The sequence below is a fragment of the Manis javanica genome, chromosome 9 (genome assembly GCF_040802235.1).
Source record: "Manis javanica isolate MJ-LG chromosome 9, MJ_LKY, whole genome shotgun sequence".
In the NCBI taxonomy this organism is placed as follows: Eukaryota; Metazoa; Chordata; class Mammalia; order Pholidota; family Manidae; genus Manis; species Manis javanica.
Genome location: NC_133164.1, coordinates 7,348,838 through 7,364,294, shown reverse-complemented (window position 1 = coordinate 7,364,294; position 15,457 = coordinate 7,348,838). Strand labels below are relative to the sequence as shown.

Genomic DNA, 15,457 nt, shown 5'->3' with positions numbered 1-15,457 from the left:
ATTAATAGTCCCCACAGTGAGGACAGTGCTTGGTCGTGGGGAGGGCTGGGGGACCGGTGTGTGCACTGGCAAGGCCACGTTTTCTGAGCAAGGGCCAAGGACCAGCCTCTTGCTCTGACCCTGCTGGTATCTGGGGAGTGCTTCACGCTTCTGTAATGAAGCCCAGTGAGCATATGATAAAAACAAAATTACCTTAACAAGCAGAAAGGCCTATGACATCGAGGGGCAAACGGGGAGGGCGGCAGACTGGCACACTTCCTGAGCCACTTCGGCCAGGTAAGACATTCGAGTCGTGGCTCAGAGTGGGCAGGGCTGTGGAGGGAAAACTCCAGTGGGTTTCAATATAGAAAAGAAAATTCCAGGACAGGGAGATGAAGACTGTCTGGGATAGACAGGGAGACAGACGTGGGAAATGTTCCTTTGAGGTGGATGGATAGCTCTTTTTTGGGGCAATAGGAGTAGATGTTTCAAATGAAACTCAAATCTGTGGCATGTGCTAGATCTTACGGTGGATTTGACACAGACTTGTTTTCCGAGAACTTACATAGCTTGGTGGGGAGACTGACACATAAACGGTTAAACTTGTTTATGGCCTAAAGTAGCCCTGGCGTGGTGTGCTCCTGCACACTGGGCGTGACCAGTGACTTTGCAAGGATTGCGAGCCCCGTGGGAACCCGTGCAACCTCGGTGGATTTCGGTCACAGCAACGACGCTGAGATGTGACGCACAGAACTGAGAAGTGGTCTCACTAGAGTTTAGGTAACATGGGGTGGGCACTGAAATGTTTGGGAAACTGGAATGGAGAGAATTGTAGAAGGAAAGACTGCAGACTGAGCTGGAATCTGATTACAAAGCACCTCTGGCTAATTTTGGATGTTTGGCAAATGGGAACACTGAGGCATGAAAGGTCATACTGGGGCCGGGGGGTGATAATCCGAGCGGTCATGTGCAGGATGAATCAGAAGAGAGAGCGACAGAGGACTGGGTTGGTGGGAGGAACTTAGAATGAGATGCTCTGGGGTTTGGCAGGCTTGACTCCTGAGAGTGGGGGTGGAGTTGGCTCATCTGTAAGAGTCAAGACACATTTCAGAGGCATAGGGGGACCTTCCATAATTGGTACGGATGCCCATGAAGACGGCAAAGAAGTGGTTAAGTTTCTGACCTGGACACCTGGGAAGATGTTTGGGAGGGTAAGAGATTGGGTTTGATTTTAAATATTTTAAAATTCGATGTGCTCTGTCATGAGTGCACAGGGCAATGAGTTGCCACCCAGTGACCATAACTGCACATCTTCCGAGTCAGCCTTGTTTATTAGAAAGGCTGCACTCTCTCTCGAGAGCATTTCCTTGGGTGTGCTTCCGGACTGTCAGAAGGAAAACTCACTTTGGACTTTACGCTGCTTCCGGATTGTCAGAAGGACAATAATACACTTTGGACACTGTTACAGCTGGGGCAGGGAGGGATTTGCAGATGCAGGTAGAAGGCACACAGTGTTGACATTTATTTAAAAACAGCCACAAAACAAGAATTGAAGAGGTTCCTTTTAAGCTGTTTAGTCTAAGGAGAAAGGATTGCAGATATATGACTCCAGACATTTGTATTTTTTTTCCTAAAGAAGCTATACGGAGGGAAATAAGAAGAATAGAGGATAGCACTGAGGGAGGGAGGGAAGGAAGGAGAGAAGAAGAAAGAAGGTACTTTGTCACAGACCTAGATTATAATGCATTTTAGGAAATACCTATGAAAAATTGTCAAGAAAATGGATTTTACAGATTAGGACACTGAGACTCATACAGGCAAGGTCAATTTCCAAAAGTCAGAATCAGGTAAGAGAGGAAGTGTCTGAATCCAGAACGTCTGGGAATGAATACATATTCTGTGTTATTGCATTTTACCTGCCTCTCTATCTGAAATGTGTCCCCAGGTAAGGAATCCAATCATGTTCTGCTGTAGACATTGGGTCATTGTTTTATGCTTGTATGTTTGTCTTACCAATTATAAAATTTAAGTGTCACAACAGCAGGTATCTTTAAATAACAAAAGGACACTGAGCAATTTAGTAGATGTCAATATGTATTTACCAGGATGAATGAATATTACCTAATTAAGGCTATTTTTAATTTCACCTATTAAGAAGCTAAAATATAATGTATTTTAGTTATAAGAAAACATCCAAGTTTTAGAAACTTTTTTTTTTTAAATTTTGAAGGATTAACATCTTAGACCTTTAATCTTTTATTTGGAGTGTCTGTCATTCTTGAAAAGATGAAGCCCCTTACACCTCAGTGAGGAGATATTTCTTCTTTTGTGGCATGACTACGAAGGATACATGACATTTATTATCAGCTGGTGAAAGAAAAGGTCTGAGACACAGCAGATGAAGTTCAGTGATAAATCTAAATATCTTTTCACCACATTTTTGGACTGTTTTTCTTTAGTTATTTTTGTTAGCCCTGCAGCTAGGAAAGAAAAATTACTTCTAACACCATTAAAAGGTTCTTCACACTTCAAGTGCAAATGCTTATTTGTTCTTAGTGTTTCTCTGAACAGAACAATTGTCTGAAAATAATGTCTGGCATGTCTTTTTCAGAGAAAGGTTAACAGAGAATAGACTCAAAGCAGAGATACACAACATTCTACTCACTGCATTCTTCACTTAAGAAAACACTTTTAAGTAGTTGAATTACTTATACAAAGTACACAGCAAGACCAACCTCTTTTTTAATATACATGCTTCTTGAAGGTTGTTTAATCGGTTTTGACATTACTGAGTGATGGTCTTTTTCCTTAAAACACCAACGAGAACTGTAATCTGACAGAACAAACTACTCTTTAGGTTTTGAACTTTTTACTCTTCAGTAACTGTCATACATTTGATGAAGGTCACATATGATTTCTTCCTCTGTATACCGAGAGCATTGCATTCACATTTAGCTACACTTCTCTAATATTTTCCAGAAGTTTAGCTAATTATATTGGAGAATTTTTGGATAATGAACATTCTATTTAATGCCTGAAGATGCAGTTAGATGGTCAGAATCTATCATTTCATCACAAATGTCCAGGCTCTGGGGGGGGCAAGACTGCAAACATGGAGAAGCTGTAGTTTAAAATAAATATTATTTTAAATTAAGTAAAAATGGTGTGCTATGGCAAATACATCCTAGAGTATGGTAACTAATTACTAAAATTTTATAGAATGTGAGAAAATATAGGCATGTACGTTAAAAATGTTTTACTTTTTAATGATTTTTGACTCCTTTATTAATTTTTAAATAGTAGTTAGAGTACTTTTGACAAGTTCTAGAGACAGGTTTGCCACCTGCTTCTCATTGGAAGGTACCCCTCTGATCTGAAGTATAGATTATGTCACTGGACATTCTGATGCCTTCAAAGCAAAATTCCTTACATATCTTGGAGATGCCATCAATACTAGTGGTTTAAGTTTAAAAGTGTATGAAGAATGCATATTTAACTGGAAAATTTCACTGTTTAAAACATTTATTTTTGTTTCACAACAAAAATGTCCCAGAGACTTGGCCTTGTCTCAAATGTGTTGACAATTCAGGCTCATTTCAACAAATTGGGCCATAAATCTTCCAAATCAATGACTTTTCATGTCATTAGTAAACTGAATTTTTGTGTTATTATAGTGGACTAAAACCTTCACTGGATTACTTACATATTTTATTTGTTTGAGCCTAAGGATTTTTAATAAATATGTTGAAAACATGAGTATAAGAAACACATAGAACTCAGAGATCTGAGGGAGTGTTAGTCATTGAGTCATCCTTAATATTTGATTTGGCTTTAATTTAATAATACCACCTTTGCAGATAAAAAGCTGTTGATTAGGAAAGAGTTCAGGTCCTAGTAACAATACAATAGCAGCAGCACCCAAAACAAAACAAAATAAACACCTAATTTACCATGGTTGAAATAATTGTAATCATTTTCCTCACTGTTGCAGTGGCTTAACACTGCTAAGGCCAATGACACTGAAATATTATTGGCAATCATCTCATGGGCACAATGTGGCTGCTGCAGCTCCAGGCATCACATCTTGAGCAAGGTGTGTATGTTCTTTACTTTTAATGTTATCTGTGATTATCCCTTTTTAATTTGCTTTCCCAGAGGCACTCCTAGAGGACTTCCTCTTACCTCTCACGGATCAGAATCAGTTAAATGTACACCTAAGCAAAAAGGGAGCCTAAGAAAATAAGTTTGTCTTTAAGCCCCTAATTTAGTGAGGTGCACCATAAGAAGAAGATTTGGGAATGGTATTTGGGTCACCAATTTTGTGTCTAACCCTATTGTAGTCTTCTATTGAAATTGCCTTCAGGGATAATTTATCAACCTTATGAAGAACTCAGTCTCATTTTTTTGCAGCAAGTGTGGAAAAATTATTTGCAAAGACCAAATATTTCCATTTTCTCTCTTCCATTCCTCATTCTTTTACTTCATGTCAACTGATACTAATTGGGAATTGAAGAAACATGAATAATTAAGTTATGTAATAGGATACAGAGGGAAAATGTAGTTTGGATTCACAGTTAAGATACACTTACACAAGAGTAAAATAATATAGATGAATTTCTGTGCCCTTTGCTATAATTGGATCATATGTATTTCTGTAACTTGTGAAAACCGCAATATGCTGCATCCCCTTATCCATGGGAGATATGTTCCACGACCCCCAGTGGATGCCTAAAATCACGGGTAGTACTAAACCCTACATATCCTTTGTTTTCTCCTATACATATCTAACTATGATAGAGTTTAATCTATACATTAGGCACAGAAAGATTAACAACCATAACTAAAAAAAATAGAACAGTTATAACAATATACTGTAATAAAAATTGTATGTTCTCTCTCTCACTCTCAGAATATCTTAATGGTACCCCATTCACCCTTCTTGTGTGATGGGAGATGATGAAATACCTGTGTGATGAGATGAAGTGACGCTATTGGCACAGGCAAGGGAATGCACCGTGAGGCTGCTGCTGACCTTTTGATGCTTCCCTGAAGGAGAATCGTCTGCTTCCCCATGGCAGTTGAGCGCAGCTAACTGAAAGCTTGGAAAGGGAAACCACAGGTAAGGGGGCACAGTAAAAAGAATCAAATCTTGAAAGGATTGACTATTTTTAACAGTGCATAAAATAGCTACCCACATATTACCTAACAAAACCAGAATTTTCAGCCTAGCCTTCAAAATTGCTCATTATCTTTAGCTATTCAGATTTAGAGCCTTATCTTCACCTGTTGTCCTTCCCATCCGTGAACCATGCTGGACTTGGTGGGGTAGAGTATATTCATGCTGGGGTTGGGCTCTCGGGCTAGCTTTGACCACTCTATTTCCTTCTTCTTGAATGTCTAAATACTGAGTTATGTAAAATTACAATTACAGTATGTACTGTATACAATTACAACATTTTTCTGTTTTTCCATTCACTAATGTTTTTGGTGACTAGTTTGGTAACTAGCTCTTGTGTGGCATTTAACATTTGAAAATGCCCTGGATAAAAAAAAAAAAAAAAATTAAGAAGTATTTTGGTTCTTACTTTTAAGTCTTCTAAAATAATGAATTTTCTGGTTTTTGAATGTTGGTATGCTCTGACAGCAGTTATAAAATTTTATAGGGATCCTCAAGCAAAATGTAAAACTTAAAAATAATCTAAATTAGGAACTATTGTTGATATCCACTGAACTCTGTTGGGCTATATGAATGCCAGATAATGTATATCATTTTGACTGGGTAGAGTAGATTTGGGATAAATTATTCCAGAATTCTAACTTATTCATGGGAAAAGCACACATTTATGGTGTGCGAGGTGCTGTAGGTATACATATATCTGTGAAGAAGAGAACAGGACATTTTAATTTTTCTCTCCTCTCAGGTCTAACACATCCAGGAACAGAGTGAAAGTGAAAATATCTACTGGAAAAGTGGGTGCTCCAAGGCCTTTGTTAATATGCTTGAGTTGTGTGACCCAGATTATTGTGGCTTTAAGCTGTCTCCTGTGAGCACAGTTTAGATTTGGGGTACCCGGTGATTTCTCTGTCTTGGTTTGACTGCGGCGATATGTTTCATGATATATATTTTGAGATTGCTTAGCAGAGACACATTCTTCCTGTTTTGTTTGAAATCTCAGAGGCTTTCGTGTGTGACACGATTAGATGATAAATGAATATGCTATTCATGTCTTTCTTCCTATATTTACTTTCCTTGAAAAGTCAAGTATGTTTTGATCCTAAAAATAAGTATATTCCTTTTGTTACCAGATGCAGATCTGGAGCTAGTTAGAGTCTAAGCAATAGTAACAAATGAGGAAAATTGTAGTTTCCAATTCTACTGTATATCTATGCACAAACATGTATTTATGTGTGTTTTGAACAACCTGATTCATATTTTATATCTTTAGTATTTTTGTACTTATGAATGTTTTATTAGGGACGTCACCTAGTTATTTTATTTTGGGGTTCTTACTAAGAATAATTAATCCTTTTATCTTGGATTCTGTAATATGACTGTTAGATAACAAAGTTTAATACCTGATACAACTCCGTGTGCAGCCGGAAAGAGATGAAGGTTTTGCTAGATTCTATCTGGCTGAAATCCCTCGTTGTCTATTGGTTGAACCATTAGAGAATTAAGTACTTCCACAACTGTTAGTTATGATGACCACCACTATGGGATTGTAGCATGGCACACATTTTATATGTTGTATAGAAATGCTCTTAGCTTCAATTGCAAATTTGGCAAAATCTAGTGCAACAGATTCTTTGGAAAAATGCTTAGAAAAATGTCTTACGTATAATTTTAAAGGCCTAAACATAAGCATATCTACAAACAAATGGCACTTGTATGGCGCCTCAAAAATGGATTGTTCTAGAAGAGCTGTGAGACTGATTACTGAAATTTACTGAAGTCCCAGGACAGGGTCAAACTCAATATGAAAATCGTATTTGTTGTTTGATTTTTGCTTTGCCTCCAAACCGATGATCTTTTAAAATGCAAACTAAGGAGAGTTTTCCTCTGGTAACTAATTCACTCAAACCTTAAATGCTCTTTGAAGTTAAGGTATGATTGTCACATATTGATTTTGTCAAAATTATTCATTAATTCAAAACAACCCTTTTCATACTCTCCTTTTAAAAACTTGTTATTCATAGAGCGAAACATTTATCCCCTAAAGAAACAATAAACCAAAGTGAACACTTGGAAGGGTTCTTTTGTGCTTTTTCATGTAGGTATATGTGTGGAGCTATGTCTGTGAAGCTAATGTTGGGGATGAATCAACAAAGAAGGGTAGAATTTAGGGATTGCTTTGTTTTTATTGTGATAGCTGCTAAAGGAAAGGGAAACAGAAATGTCTAAATGGAAGCTAACCTTTGAAAAGGAGTGACATTCCTAAGGACGTCCACTGAGTAGATTCACCCTCATCAGATCAGGCCAACAGACGATCATCGAACAACTGCTTTGTGTCTCCTAGTCTTCTAGACACTGAGCAGTACAAAGTGAAGTGGGAGATGAATTCCCCTCTGCAAGAAGCTTTTAACCAGATAATTTATTTATATTAAAATCAAGAAACAAGAGGATGAGAGTGTACCCCAAAAAAGTGCTAAACCTGTGGAATAAATAATAACTCTTGGTGAACTAAGAGTTGACAAGTAAATAAAAACTCAGTCTACTAAGAGTTGAGAAGCAAAAGGGACCCATGTCCTAAACATTTTCAAATTTGGGGAAACTAGCATCATAGTGGCACAGTCTCAATTTAAGAACTTGTGTATGTGTCTATGTATAAGCTCTTCATTTATTTTTTCAATAATCCGTGTAATTTAAAATATGATTTGTCTTATGGGAATAAATCTGACATGATAAGGTAAAGATAAAGAATGCATCTTTACAAGTCACATTAAAGTAAATAGTCTAGAATAGACTTGATAGAGCCCGAAAAATTAACACACAGAAAATTCACACTGTATGGTTCCACACGATTATTACATCTGGAAAGTAGCAGTTGTTAAACAGTAGGGCCAGCTGTGTAAGAGGCTGCTGTTGCACGGTGACAAGAAAAATCATGTCATCAGCATTAGTAGGACTGTCATCCTTCCATTATATTTGAAAAGGAACTCTACTTTTAAGCAAACCTAAAATAAATAAAACTGTAGCAAGAAAATGTTTTAAACCCTTTTACCTACATATTGGTTGTTTAATATATTGCATATAGCCTCCTGTGAGTTCTTCTGGGAATATGAGGGCAATGTACACAAGGAGGAGTGTGAAGGAAATTTCTGTGCTTCACACTTAAAAACAAATCTCACAAAAAATGAAATGGAATCTTTCCAAGGTGACAAATTGTGAGATCCTTTTTTAGCAAGTAGGGACCATTTTCTTTCACTCCTGAGATTTTCCTGAAGTGCTTACACATCATTTTGTGGCTTGGGACAAATAATGTGCCAGAAGTTTGATAAATTCTGCTGTCACACATCCTTTATAGCGATTCATTCCTCTTTGCAAAGTTGGAGGTCTTGAGAACAGTCATATCTTTACAAATTCCTAGCCGTGCTCCCCCGGGTCAGTTTTAGCCCTGACCACCACTATTTCCTTCATTATTTCTCCCAGGATTTAAGATATCATTAAATAAATGTTTGTGTGTGTGGATATGCTTGTATACCACAAACTTCCACAGAATGTATAATCCTATAAATAAACAGAATTCAAATGCCATCTTAAATGCAAACTAGTTTAGTTCCTTAAGAATATAGTTAGACTTTCTACTGATTTATATTTTGCATTTTACAGCTGCACAGTTCACAAGCAAAATACAAACATGTAGGAATAATCCTCTAAAGGTCTTCCTATTTTATTATGCTAGCTATTTCTGATCCTCTATTGTGATCTTTCTTTATATTTACAAGGTATTTTGGGATCATTTTAACATCATTATGATTTATAATAGTACATTTGTAGGACAGTTTATACGTCCATGTAAATATTTAGATCTCCACATTAGATATATGGAGAAGTGTTTGCCTTTGAAACTATTTTGAAGCATTTACTTTACCAAAGTTTTCTTCTTAAAAAAGCAGCTACCAATAGGGCTTATATTTTCTGTTGATGTTAACAACTAAAAATAAAAAGGTTTTTGAAAACTAGGAATTCTTAAATAGATACCTCTCATTTCCTAAATCTAAACATTTTAGAAGTTGTCTATTTAAAACTTACCTAATTTTGCTGAAAATGTACTGGTTCTCCAAATAATAACACATTAATTATTTTCTGCTTAAAATTCCATACCCCAAAGTATTTATTTTTTAGATGAGTTAAACATCTCACTAAGTCTTAAAATTTCTTACGCAATCTGATCAAAGAGACTGAAAGTAAAGTTAATGAATGATGGCTGTAACCAGGGGGCTCTCTGATCCTTGGTCCCTAAAGAAATCTGTGGCATTTTATTTCATGCACTTCTGCCTGTGATTCTATATGAGCCAAATTTCCAGTCAGTCTTTGAGGTAAAAATTGAATTTGTCTCAATTATCTTTAACATTTCTATTATGTTTTATGCCTATTGTGTAATTGGAGATAATTTTAGTATCTTGTTTTTTAATTATCAGGACAATTTTTTATCATAATAGCATGCCTGTTTATAAATAAAAGTTTCACAAATCAAACCCTTAAAATACCACACTAGTATTGAAATTGAATTCCACAGTCCTATGAAGATACAAAGTTAAGGAGTGATGAAACTGACATAAATCAGCAAGATAAGAGTTGTAATGCTGATCTGCTCTTTGAATAAGGAAAAGGTAATTAGTAGGTTGCTAGGATGTGTGGGTATGTGTATATTAGGGACCAAGTCGGAAATACACTAACTGCATGGAGAGTCATCACATCCAGCTTCCCTCTGTCCTCACTGGGCAGTTGAGCCTTTATCTCATTTCCAACTTGTCTCCCTGAGACATATGAGGTAGTGAGAACCATACAATCCAATCTAATGGTAGCACTAAGAAAATATCATCATATATGTGTAGAGTAATTTCATAGGTTTCTGGAGGTGTGGATGCTCATGCCAATTAGCTCTGGAAGTGCATCTAGACAGTTCCTGTATGTTTTCAAGCACAAGCTCCTTCACAGAGCAAGGCTGGACACAACCCCAGCATCACTCCAGGGGCTGCTAGTAAAAACAATTCTTCTTAAAAGCAACTCACAAAGCATCAGGGAGGGTCCCGTTATTTGGAGTTCTTGAGAAGATCTTGTTGGAGAAGTTTTGAAGGACACAGGTGCTGTAAGTGGCCTCATTCATGAGGTTACTCTAATTAGGCAATTCTGAGGGAAAACGAGGTTTGGATGTTTACAAGTGTCCACAAATAGTAAAAAAAACCAGCTCAGGGAACCATTAAAGTGTCTCTTCAGCTTATGTTTCAAAGAAGCAGGTGCGAGAACTGAATATATAACATAAACAAGGGTTGGCAAGCATGTTGCTGTAAATAAATACGACTGCTTAAAACAAGAGAAGAAAAAGTGTTTCTTGCTGTAGAAAATTAGAGATAATAATTATCACTAAGTTATTGTCTAATTGAGTTATTTTTATCTTCATACGCTATTAAAAAATGGTTGCTTAAAAGGATTCAAGTTAAAATAAGTGGTGACCTCTACAGTTCATTACCAAAATGATCTGATTTTACATGTTAACATTGTCAGAAAAACTCCAAGGTGTCTGGATCAAACTCACATGAAGTAAATGATAAATTACCTAAGGGATTCAGAAAAGAAAATGAAGGGTACCACACTTTTCTAGACTGAACTATGGAAAAGGGATTCACAATCTCGCTTAGTAAGCTTAGGTGATTTGCCACAGTCCGTTAACAATTTCTGAAGTCAGAAAATGAGCATTTTATCTGAGGTGGGCTTGGTATAAAGTTCAAAACCTTCAGATGAAACTGATGGCCATTGTTATTTAGTTAATAATTATTGTTGACTTCTTACATTCAAGTATTATGCAAGATTAACTAAAGACATAAAAATGGGTGAGACGTAGTCCCTAAAAACATGCACAATTCAGTGAGAGAACATCTCAAAAAAATATAAAAAGTTATATTGAATTGTGATTTGGGAGCGATAGCACGGACACCAATTCCCCGCTGGTGGCTTTAGGCCATGCCTTTCTCTGGATGTTCGCTCCTCCGTTTCAGTCACTACAGAGCATATGCAGGGGACTTCCTAACACTGGAGTTAGGTTCAGAGACAGCATATGTCCAGACTGTCCTTTGATTTAAATACAGCCAGGAGCCCCGAGATGGAAATTAAACTCAGAGCAATTGAAATGGAGATACAGTCAAATTTTTGAACATTTTTTCTAGGATCCGAAACGTGGCCAACTGGAGGGAGAAATCATATGATGTATGAGGTACCAAGGAGGTCACCACATGTGATTCAGACCCCAGGGCACGTCTGAATATAGGAAGAAGACGTTTCTGGCAAGGCCCTGTCTTGTTCTGTCCCCAGCACACTCACGCACAGGCCCTTTTGCACCTCGCCCCGATGCATGCCTCCCTGCCCTTGGAAGGAGGATGTGGGGGTAGGTAAGAGCTGCATTGTCAGAGAGCAACCACCTGTGTGGGGGAAATAACTCTGAAAAACTCCTGTCATGAGCAGCACAGTGAGCTGCTAGGTAGAGATGGAGAGTGACAGAGGAGTGCAGTCTGGACGCTGTTGACAGCAACATGGACAGTGTACTCCTGTGCTGTGGACAGGAGCACGATTCCACTGGTCGTTCACAACGTTTAGTTCACAGTAAGTAGATGCAAAATACATGGTTATGGAATTAATGACCGGATGCTTGGAACTTGTTATATTGTGCACACCTCTGAAACATGGCCTTGATAGAGAATATTCCTCTCCTCCTTCAGTATTGGCTTTGATTTCTTTATTTAAGATTTTAATTCTAATTGCATTTCAATACTGAGGGTAGTTCACCCTTTATTATTAAGTCTATTAGCCTGGAGACTTAAAATATACTTCTTAAATTTTGAAAATAAGGATGTAGTATTTCTTTCTATTAAAATTACTAGTGGAGAAATTACGTGAATATAACACAGATAATACACATTTGCATATTTTAATTTTTATTGGTTTCTACTGTGATCTGTCTTATTTTCTTTCCTGCACTTACTTTGGGTTTAATTTAGTCCTCTTTTTTTTTTCATTTATTAGGGAGGAAGCTGAGGTCATTTATTTGAGACATTGCTTCTTTCCTATATTGTTGTTTATGATTGACAGAAGTAATATGGCCATTCAGATGACCTTAAAATAGGGCGGTCATCCTGGTCTGTCCGGGAGGGTGTGCCCTGATCCCATGAGCTCTTAAACATGGAAGGAGGAGGCAGAAGAATAGATCCTAGATATGGAACATTAGCTGAATTCGACACACTGGAGGAAGGGGCCATGAGCAGGACATGAGAGTAGCGTTCAGAGCCCAGGGAAGGCAAGGACACCGTCTCCCCAGAAACCCGTGGAAGGAGAGCGAGTCTCTCAACCCCTGGTTTTAACCCAGGAGGCCTGGTCTGGACCTCTGACCGGGAGAACTGCAAGATAATAAATGCATGTCTTATAAGCCACTAAGCCCGTGGCAACCTGTCACAGCATCAGCAGAAAGCTAAGCAAAGCCGGCCGTCAAGGTCACCCATGTTTTCCTTGGCCGTCAGTCCCGCCCAGTGTGGCTTCCCTCCCGACACTGAAATGTTCGGGTCAGAAGTCCAGTTTGGGTCTCTCTGTGTCTCCAGTACCCTCCTGAAATGTTTAGTCTTTCCTCTACTTTCTTGAACATACAGGGAGCCATGCAGTAGTAAACATCATTTACAGTTCTTGTCTACTAATTCTGTGGTCTCTGTTGTTCCTGTGTCTGTTTCAGTTGATTGATTTTTATCCTTATTATAGGTGACACTTTCCTACTTTTTAAATACACCTTGTAAATTTTGACTGGCTGCCGAGAGCAGTGAATGTGTTGTGGCCCCGCACAGTTTATATTCCCAATGCTCTGGCGTTTGGGCTGAGATACGGTGACGTCACCCAGGAGCAGTTTGGTCCCCTCGCATCTCTCTTCAGGCTTTGTTAGACGGGACCTGGTCTTCCTTTACCCCAGGCTGACCGTCCCCTCTCCTGTGGTGCTGCCCCTGGCTCTCTGCCATGGGCATCCGGGAGGCCGACTGCTGGTGCAGGAACTGTCCCTTGTGCTTGAGGGCCCAGAACCCGTCCCTGTAACCCTTTCAGCTGTTTCTCCACCTGGTCTCAGGTGGTTCCCTTGTATGCACTCACGATGATTGTCCCCGAGTCCTTGAGGGGGGAGACCTGGGGCATGGCGTCCCTCCGCAGCCTCCTTCTCTTGGATGCTGGTGGGAACGCCGTCAGCCTAGGCCCCGGTGGCTTCCCAGTGGGGACCCCTCAGCTCCTGGCTCTAACCCGGTCCCCCTCCCTGCACCATGACCTGGGGACCGCCTCTGAGCAGTAGGCAGGCTTTGTTCACCTCGTTCACTTCCCAATGTCCCATCTCTTAGAAAATCACCCTTTCCTTGACGAGTACCTAATGACTTGAGGGTTGTTGTCTCATGTATTTTGTTTTAATATTTAGTTTTTTTCAAGTGGGAGGATAAATACTTTCTGTTAGTGCATCTTGGCTAGAAGCGGTAGTCCCCCTCAATGTTCTGGGTCCATTTTTTCACTCTTTTCTCTACATTTTTACACATACACATTTTTGTTTTTCAGACCCCTCTTTACACATAAAACATAAAGATCCCATTTTATACTTCCTTCATATTATCCTGTCTTTGGAGATGAATATCTTTTTCATAACCTTTTTGTGGGTACATCTCTGATGATTCCCTTAGGGTCAATTATGGCTGAGTTAGTATATTTAGTGAAACTGGTACATGTGGTCAAATTAGCCCCACCAACAAATATATGTCTCTGCTTCTTTATGACAATTGTGAGAATTATGGGTTTAAAAACAAATGTATTTTTTGAGACAAAAGTTAACTTCAGTTTAATTAGAATTTTTTAAAAATGTTACTGAGATGGAATTTGATAGAAATATGTTGTATTGTTCTTTGTGAATTGTCATTTCCTCACTGTCTGCTAGTTGTATCATCCTTTTCTTGAAGTATTGCAAATACTTTTCTATTTTAAACGTAATACTCCATAATATTTGTTAAAATGATGTACTCAATTTTATTTTTTACCAATTTAATTGACCAGTTTTTAATTTTATATTTTAAACAAATATTTCTTTTTTTATGTTAGCTCAATCAACTTTTTCTTAAGGCCTTTGCTCAGAAGGCCATTGAATATTTTCCATCAGATAAATGGATATGTGCTTAGTTTTTTTGGTATTTTTATTTGTATTTAAATACATTTTTATACTTCTGTAATTTATTGAAATTTGTTTCTTGGTAAACAGTATAGGGTGAAGACCTAATTTTATTTTTTCTGTGTGAATAATCTATTGTTCCTCTACATTTTAATATGCTCAGTTTTATTTATTGAGTGTCTAACTTGAGTAACTAGGCGTGCATATTTACAATTTACTCTAGTTACATATGGTATTGATATTAAAGAATAAGTTCTAAATAGACAAAATAATAGTAGTGTCTAGCCCACGTAGAGAAAAGCCTACAGACTTTTCCCCAATTCATGTAGAGGCATTCCTGTATTTACATGTTACACTAACACATAGATGTATGCCAGGCATTCAAGAACTTTTTATCGCTGTTCATAACTGGAAATAGCATGCGACTGTTTTCCTTCCAATCTCTTAGGATTATTGCCTTTGCTATGCCTTGGACCAATGTCATCTCTGTAACTATAATCAGATGCCTGCGGGCATCAAGAGATACGTTTAGTTAGCAGGGTGAAAGTCTACGATTCAATTGGATAAAGACAGGGGGATTCAGTGAGGCATAGATGCACACTAGCAAGATGTTTCGGACACTGCCCTCAGTCACTATTTCAGTGAACACTCCCCAGGCAGATTTAATGACGTAGATACGCAAAACACCTCATTTGTGTATTTCATATTCATTACTAATAAAATGAAATCTTTGACTCAAAGAATAAGGTCATTCTTCATTTAAATAATTTCCACCTTGTATCAAAGGTACCTAATTTGGGTTAAGAGCATTTTGCAATCTAGTCGGCTTATGTTCCTGGGTATGTCATTTTATGTATTTAAAAAAATACTCTGAGATGAGGTTCATAAAATTCTAGACTGCCAAAGGAATCCATGGTGCAGAAATGATAATAAACTTGGTAGATATAGATTATTTGAAAATATTTCTGCCACATTTTATTGATGAAACCAATACGAGATACAAATAGTATCCTCCCTATCGTTTTCTGACGTCAGCCCCGGCTCCTCCTCTGCACGTACCTGCCTCGTCTCCTTGCCACCTCCTTCCT

The 15,457-nt window shown here is 38.0% G+C and overlaps 1 long non-coding RNA gene across 1 annotated transcript in view; it reads left to right on the top strand.

Moving 5' to 3' along the window:
* The first annotated feature begins 1,114 nt into the window (after positions 1-1,114).
* The window catches only part of LOC140843490 (uncharacterized), a 90,217-nt gene continuing 75,874 nt past the window's right edge, over positions 1,115-15,457 (top strand). Inside the window, exons 1-2 of the long non-coding RNA XR_012121317.1 lie at positions 1,115-1,190; positions 4,889-5,098. This is a non-coding gene — a long non-coding RNA (uncharacterized lncRNA). The remainder of the gene's footprint in view (positions 1,191-4,888; positions 5,099-15,457) is intronic.